At 46.3% G+C, this 8,725-nt stretch overlaps 1 non-coding gene across 1 annotated transcript; it reads left to right on the top strand.

Annotated features, from left to right (window-relative positions):
• Positions 1-7,073: 7,073 nt before the first annotated feature.
• Positions 7,074-7,146, top strand: TRNAR-CCU. The gene has a single exon. It is a non-coding gene; the product is annotated as a tRNA-Arg (tRNA).
• Positions 7,147-8,725: the final 1,579 nt, after the last annotated feature.

Below are 8,725 nucleotides of genomic sequence, written 5' to 3'. Positions count from 1 at the left end.
ACTAGTTAGAATTTTCCATGGTGATAACATGGTGTCTTCTGTATTGAATGTGAAAGTCACACAGTTGTGTCCAACTCTTTGTGACCCCATGGACTATACAGCCCATGGAATTCTCCAGGCCAGAATACTGGAGTGGGGAGCCTTTCCCTTCAGGGGATCTTCCCAACCCACGGATCAAACCCAGGTCTCCCGCATTGCAGGCGGATTCTTTACCAGCTGAGCCCCAATCTGTATTGAACAAAAGGGGAAAAACTATAAAAGTAATTGATCTACAAACTGACATTTTATGATACTTAAGACAAATGAAAGAAATCTGTCCCTAGTCGTGATTCCACCAACTTCTTCCGGCTCCACTGTCACCACCTGGGCCCGGACCACTATCAGAGCTCCTAACAGCTTGGCCTGCCTCCCTCCTGCCCTGCTCCAGCCTAGTCCACACACAGGCAATCACAAGGCTTTTAAGTCAAAATTGATGGTGCCACAAACTTGGCAGTATTTTCTCTCCAGGAAGCCTTGTTGTTTCCTTTCACACCACTTTCCACAATGGCAAATGGATATTGTATTTGTTCAACATCTGCCCCCACCCTTTTGACAAATTCTAGGCTGAAAGAGATTGTGAAGGTTTTGTTTGTCCCTGGTATCCCCTGCACCTGGGCATCTATTAATACTGACTGAATAAATTACTCCTAACGATTAGTCTCAGAGTAGCACTTAAGAACCCATACCTTAAAAGCTAACCTTCTCTGTTTTTAATAACAAAAACCCCCAGGGAATTTCCACAGGTAGGCAGGGAACAGAGATGGGGAGATAATCAAATAGTCCTGAGAAGGGAGGAAGCAAGGGTTTCTCTGGCCCATCATTCTTTAGGCAAGGACACTGGCCAGAAAGTCCGGCGCCTTGAGATGGCTTATGTCACCGTGTCACCTGACACTGAGATCAAAGGCGGACTCTGCTTTGTGCAGAGGACAGAGATCAGGGTTCCCCTGACTCACAGCGAGCTGTATCAGATTAGACCAGGGAGCTCTATCAGAGTAGATCAGTCTGTAAAGTCCACCAAGGTAACAGCAGTTGCCATTTCTTGGGCACCTGTTGGTACAAAGTGCTTGGTCTATATTAACCCATTTAATCCTCCCCATGTCCCAATGCAATAAAGGTATACTATCCTCAATTTGGAGTTGAGGAATTTAAGACGCAGAGAGATTAAGTAACTTGCCTGAACTCACACAGCTGGCAAGCAACAGAACTGGGATGTGAACCCAGGCCTAGTCTGTGCTTCTTCACCGTGGCCCATGGTCCATCATGTTGGCATTCAGCCTTTACATATTTTGACCATCAACAGAAATACAGATGGAGATGACAGGATATAGGAATGCAGGAAGCTTGGTGGAAACAGAACAGAACGCCTGTGCTTTAGAACTTCTTTCTCTACGGTCACAACATGTTAGAAGGGGACAGAGACCTAGAGATCATTCAGATGCTGACTATTCAAAGTGTGGTCCATGGACCTACAGCATCTGCACCAGCCGGGAGCTTGTTAGAAGTATAGCATCTCAGGCACACCCAGACCTGCTGGATCAGAATCTGCATTTTAACACAGACCCAAGTGGACTAAATGCAGTTCCAGTTTGCAAAGCATTGGTGTAGACTAGGGGTTCTCAACCCACTTGCCCTTTAGAATCACCGGGGGAGTTTTAACATGTTAGGACCTGAACTGGAATCCCTGGCAGTAGTAGGGCTGTGCTTGAATGTTTTTTCTCAGTCTTCCCAGCAGAGTCCAACATGCAGCCAGAGCTGAGAACTACCAATCTAGCCCAACTGCATGGCCTTCTTTTCTCTTCCCCTTGTTTTTATACTACAGTTATTACAAGTGAAGTGACCTACCAAGCATGATGAAAAGTGTGTGGACTTGAGAGATTAAACAGGTCAAGATTCGGATCCTTGATTCTGCCACTTATTAGCAGTGATGCTTTAGGCAAAACACTACTCTGCTTGGATCTTAGTTTCCACATTTATAAAATGGAGGTAATAAAGCCCACCTTAAGGGGTTACTGTGAGAAAAACCAGCAAAGTATGGAGAATGGAATGTTTGCACTTGGGTGTAGGAGGACCCTAATAACTGGCAGCTACCCTGACTGCCCAAGTCAGAGCACCCCAGGGCAGCAGCAGATGGCTGTCCAAGGAGTAAAAAGCTGGCACATTGCAATTCTTCCCCAGCATATTCTCCAAGTATGGAGCCAATGTATTGAAAGAACATTCATTAAGACTAAGATGAAAAGGCTGAGCACCAAAGAATCAATGCTTTTGAACAGTGGTGCTGGAGAAGACTCTTGAGAGTCCCTCAGACAGCAAGATCAAACCAGTCAATTCTAAAGGAAATCAATCGACCCTGAATATTCATTGGAAGGACTGATGCTAAAACTAAAGCTTCAATACTTTGGCCACCTGATATGAAGAGCAGACTCACTGGAGAAGACGCTGATGCTGGGAAAGACTGAAGGCAGAGGAAGAAGAGGGTGAAGAGGATGAGATGGTTGGATGGCATCATCGACTCAATGGGCATGAATCTGAGCAAACTCCAGGAGATAGTGAAGGACAGGGAAGCCTGGCATGCTGCAGTCCATGGGGTCACAGAATCAGACACAACTTAGTGACTGAACAACAACAATGAAAAGATGCAGAAGAAGAGGTTGGAAGTGAGATCCAAGGGCAAAAGAGCAAAGGCAGTCTCCTTTGCCACATGTTCCAGCCACTTCAGCCCTCTAGTCCCACTCTCTTCCCTGCCCCCTCCATTCCAGATGGCGACCCTGATCGGAGAAACAGCATATGCCAGTGGTCAAAGACCTATAATCACTGAGTTGTGTTTGTGTGTGGTTTGTTGTGTGTTTTTTTGAAACTTATAAAAAAAACACTTTCCATACTGCATGTTTATCTGTATTTACTGGAACAGTACAATTAACACAGGTAAAAAGAGCTCCTTTGACTGAAACTCTATAAGAAAACCCAAAACGTGGTTTTGCAGCTTTACCTGAGAAAGTCTGGGGCTCAAAGGGTGTAAGAAAGAAAGGTGTTCTCACTCTTCTTTCAGCAGTTTTTTAAAAAACATGTTTTGCTGTGGTAAAATTAGTTAACATCAAATTACCATTCCAACCATGTTGAAGTGCCTAATTCAGTGGTATTAAGTACATGCCCATATTTTGCATCATTTTAAGAGTTTTGCTCTTGTATTTCCTTTTCTTCCCACACATACCTACATGTGTGCACACACAGTATCTTCACAACTTTTCAGCTCTGGAACCTTCCACGTGTAAAATTAGAAATGGCCTGCCAAGGGGGCCCAGGGCAACGCGCCTTTTCTTTTCCTTGGGAGGAAGCTGATGTAGTGAGTGATGACCACGTGTCCGGTGCTTTCACATACTTTATTCATAACGACCTCGTAAGGGAGGGAAGGGGGTGTTACACCCATTTTTTACAGATGAGGAAACTGAGGTTCAAGGAGGAAAAGCAGTGCGTACACATGGGGGTGGGGGGCGAGGAGCGGTACAGCCGGCATTCAGATCCATGTCTGTGGGATTCCAGAGGCTATGCTCTTTTCTGCTTTTTCTTAGGAAAACATTTTTTTTTCTTCTTAAAAGAAATAATGAAAAAAAAAATAAATAAATAAAAAGAAATAATGAGTTATTATTTTAAGAAAACAGTAAAATATAAAGATAAATATAAATCACTAACAAACTCCTCTCTCAGAAATAGTCACTTATACGTATTGAGGTCTTCCTGTCTGATTCTTTCCATATTCCAAGTCATTTATTTCCATGGTGTCCCAGGGACAGGAGAGGGGATGGCAAAGGGATGTGACAGAGAAATTTCATGTGCTTTGTCTCTAGAGATGTATGTGTTGCTTGGATCTTTTACAACAAAATGTATTTATGTATTAGTTACATAGTGAAAGAATCAGAAAAAAAATTGGAAACCCAAAGAAAGAAAAAAAAAATGTGTTGATCAAAAAGGGAGAATTGTCAATCCTAGAAATATTTAAAAAGAAGAATCCAAGAGACAACAATTGGCTCATAACAAGAACTCTTTAGGGTAATGATAAGGCTCGTTAGCAGGAATGTTTCTCTTTTTTTTATGTTTTTTAATTAATTAATTTATTTTTTGGTCTCAAGGCATGTGGGATCTTAGTTCTCCGACCAGGGGTTGAACCCGCACCCTCAACAGTGAAAGCACAGAGTCCTAACCACTGGACCACCAAGAAATTCCTAGGATTGTCTCTAACATGAAGACAGATACATTAGGCTTTCAAAGCAGGATGCCATTATCCCTCCCTAGCCAGCTCCTCCTAGTGCGGTGTCTAATTCTGTGCCTGCCAGACCACTTCTGCATAGAATTTAACTTCCCATGGAGTTTACATACAGTGTAAGAATGTCCGGGTACACTGCTGTCAACGTTCCAACTATCTGACAGGACTTTCTGCCAATTAAATTAATTGCTTTTCAAATATTTCTTCACTCTCTTAGAGCTCTCTACTGGTCAGTCAACATCACTAAATTATGTCAACTCTGGACATCGCCTGGATTCAAGTTCAAAAATTTAGAAATCTGAACTTTCTAAATCTGTAAGTCTAGGCTGTGGATTATGGGAGAGGACAATGTAATGCCATTCCACAGAGTACTTTCTAGGATGAGAAGCATGAGCAGCCACACCTTACACACGCCTAGCCACACCTCTTACACACCCAGTATGTGACGGAAAGTGCCATCAAAGCACCATCGTTAACACGCCTCATGTCATGGGGACAGGGCCAATGTTGGGCCACTAAATAGCAGCGTGATGTGGGGGTGGGGCAGGGCAGATTCTGGGGCGACTGCCAGCCACAGACACTGGGGGGAATCCCCATCCAGCAAGCAGAAAAAGATAGTATCTGACTCAGGCGGTAGCAGAAGATGCCATCAGTCCCAGCAAGCATTCAGCCTCAGTGAATGCAGCTGGAGTGAGGCGTGGTGAGGGCTGAGAAGAACAGTGGTAGAAGGGAAGCCCAAAGCAAGTGAGGGGCGGGGATCCAGGCAGGAATGCACGCCAGGTGAGTCCATCTGCAGGCATCAACGCTGGCACCTGGTCACTAGACTACGTTTCTTTCATTCATTCATTCAACAAATATTTACCACATTCCTCCATGTGACTCACGCACCTACACACCTTGCTGGGTGTGCCAGGCGTACAAGGCCTGACTGCTCTTTACCCATTTCTCAGGGTTGTGTCATCAGCAAGAAACCTTGAGGGATGAGGTAATGTCTCCCTTCGGATGAAGGACAGGCGTGCACACTGCTGACTGTCAGAGTCATGAATTCCCCCAAGCTCTGTGTCCTTCACCTGGAGCACAAGCTCATTGTGCATGCTCTCACCATCCGGCCCAGGTCCTGTCTCCCTCGTGAGAACCAGGAGCAAGGGAAACCTGGCGCACACACGCTGCTTGCTGTCTTGGGAGGAATAAAGTCCTTAATTTCCAGCCTCCGAGTCTCATGTCTCCTGCCAGCACCCATGCAAGAGTCAAAGGCTGACTCATTAGCCTGTAAGCGGGGCAGAACCAAACTCCAGACCTGACAGCACTTCGGGTGCGGTGGGCCCTGTGCGGGCCCTTGAGGTCATCAGATAAGATCAGATCAGATCAGTCGCTCAGTCGTGTCCGACTCTTTGCGACCCCATGAATCGCAGCACGCCAGGCCTCCCTGTCCATCACCAACTCCTGGAGTTCACTCAGACTCACGTCCATCGAGTCAGTGATGCCATCCAGCATTTTCATCCTCTGTCATCCCCTTCTCCTCCTGCCCCCAATCCCTCCCAGCATCAGAGTCTTTTCCAATGAGTCAACTCTTCGCATGAGGTGGCCAAAGTACTGGAGTTTCAGCTTTAGCATCATTCCTTCCAAAGAAATCCCAGGGCTGATCTCCTTCAGAATGGACTGGTTGGATCTCCTTGCAGTCCAAGGGACTCTCAAGAGTCTTCTCCAACACATCATAGCCATGCACAAAACCAGCCTGGCACCTGTTCTCATGGAGTGTACATGCAACTGGCGGAGACAAACAGATGACAAACCAAACAAGAAAATATCAGAAGCATGCTACAGAGAACAGGAATGGAGTAATATGCTAAAAATGACCAGATGGCTACCTTAGATGGAGTGGCCAACGGATGCAAATACATGCGAAGTCCCCTGGAGGGAAGCTTCTTAACAAGAAGAGAATGGCGAGCGCAAAGGCCTGAGGTTGGATCAGCCAGCAAGGCCGGAGGCCAGTGGATGCAGGGAAGTGGTTTGAGGAGGAGGTCCGTGGGAAGTTAGATCCTTGCCCTCAGAGGCCAAAGCTAGGGGACTGGATTTCTTTCCAGCAAGAGAAAGCCACTGAAGAATTTTAAGAAGGAGCATAAATGGCATGATTCAGATTTTTTAAACTAGCTCGAGCTGCTTTGTGAAGAAACATGAGTATAGGGGATGCATTCAGGAAGGAATGAAGCATCCAGGAAGCTACTGTATCAGTTCAGGGGCAACATGATTTTGGCCTGGACAAGAATGGGAGAGCTACAGAGAAGGGGGTACCTGGGGGCCGGGTTTTAAAGGGAGAGTCAACAGGCCTCACTAAAGGATTGGATGGGGAGATGGGGTGGAGAAGTGGTTATAGGAATAAGAAAAAGGAAAGAGCCAAAGGTGGCCACTCCTAGGTGTTTATCCTGAATAACTAAGTTCCATTTACTGAGATGAAAGAGACAGGAAAGGGTTGGTTCAGGGGAGAAAGCCAGAGAGAGACTCGTGGTTGAAGGCAGCAAGCACACAGATGTTTATCTGAGTCTGGAGTTGTGAGGGAGGCCAGGCTGGAGGGAGCACTTGGGGCCATCAGCATCTATAGGGTATCTGAGCTGTGGGGTGGGGGGAGAAGACCTGGGGAGCAATACGCATGGAAATGAGGGAGTGACTCAGTCCTGTGTCCCAAAACTGCCAACCTTCTGGGGGTGACATGACGAACCAGAGACGGGAAAGGAGACTTTCAGGAGTGGCTGTCAAAGTTGGGGGAAATCCTAAGACTTCCCTGGTGGTCCAGTGGCTAAGACTCTGCGCTCCTAATGCAGGGGGCCCAGGTTTGATCCCTGGTCAGGGAACTAGACCCCACATGCCACAACTAAAGATCCTGAGTGCTGCAATGAAGATTGAAGATCCTGGGTGCTGCAACTAAGACCCAGCACAGCCAAATAAATAAAAAAGTGTTTTTTTTTTTCAAGTGGGGGGAAATCCCAGAGAATGTGGTGTCACAATGCCCACCCCCAAGAGAATATTGGACTCAGGTAGAACAGAGGGCTTGGTTGTGGAATGCTACTGAGGAGAATGTCAAACTGTACTTCCCTGAGAGCCAAGCTCCATGTCCTGCTCAAGTTACCAGTGGCTGGGGCAATGATATCAAGTAAGGGGCACAGTGCAGCCCAGAGGGCAGATTTTCCATTACACCAGACAAGCACATGGGGCTACCCAAGTCCTAGAATTACAGTGGCTTCTGCAACAACAGGAAAAGACGTCCCATCCATAGTGACATGAGTGGTGACCCTCTGCCTAGCCAACCCACCTTCTCACCTGTTTCTGGAGGGAGGCATACTGCTGGGCAGGCACTTCACTTTCCCTGACCTTTCTTATCTTTCCAGCTATGCTAATGCCTCTCACCCTTCAAGGCCTAACATTTCTGCTCATTTAAGACACATCAGTCAATTGATCTGTGCCCAGTCCCGTGCTTTTACATCCCTGATAGAATTTAATCCTCACAAAACGCTTTGAGGTGACCAGTATCGTTCCCATTAACAAAGAAAGAAGCAGCTCAGGGAGGCTAAGGGATTTGGCTCAAAGTCACACAGTTTGCAAGTGGTGAAAATGGGATTCAAACCCAGGACTCTAGCCCTTCCAACAGCCCGGCCAGCCTACAGATGTGGCTGAGATAGGGACTCTGCAGCCTAGCAGAAGTCTGAAAGCAAAAGATGAAGATGTACATTCAGTTCAGTTCAGTTGCTCAGTCGTGTCCGACTCTGTGACGCCATGAACTGCAGCACACCAGGCCTCCCTGTCCATCACCAACTCCCAGAGTTCACCCAAACCCATGTCCATTGAGTTGGTGATGCCATTCCACCATCTCATCCTCTGTCGTCCCCTTCTCCTCCTGCCCTGAATCTTTCCAAGCATCAGGGTCTTTTCAAATGAGTCGGCTCTTCGCATCAGGTGGCCAAAGTATTGGAGTTTCAGCTTCAACATCAGTCCTTCCAATGAACACCCAGGACTGATCTCCTTTAGGATGGACTGGTTGGATTGCCTTGCAGTCCAAGGGACTCTCAAGAGTCTTCTCCAACACCACAGTTCAAAAGCATCAATTCTTCAGTGCTCAGCTTTTTTTATAGTCCAATTCTCACATCCATATGTTGACAAAGTAACGTCTCTGCTCTTTAATATGCTGTCTAGGTTGGTCATAGCTTTCCTGACAAGGAGTAAGTGTCTTTTAATTTCATGGCTACAATCACAATCTGCAGTGATTTAGAGCCCCAAAATAAAGTCAGCCACTGTTTCCTCATCTATTTGCCATGAAGTGATGGGACCAGATGCCATGGTTTTCTGAATGTTGAGCTTTAAGCCAACTTTTTCACTCTCCTCTTTCACTTTCATCAAGAGGCTCTTTAGTTCTTCACTTTCTGCCATAAGGGTGGT

The sequence above is a fragment of the Bison bison genome, unplaced genomic scaffold (assembly GCF_000754665.1).
Source record: "Bison bison bison isolate TAMUID 2011002044 unplaced genomic scaffold, Bison_UMD1.0 scf7180017864042, whole genome shotgun sequence".
Taxonomy (NCBI): Eukaryota; Metazoa; Chordata; class Mammalia; order Artiodactyla; family Bovidae; genus Bison; species Bison bison.
The sequence above is the reverse complement of the archived record's forward strand: the minus strand, read 5'-3'. Positions and strand labels throughout refer to the sequence as shown.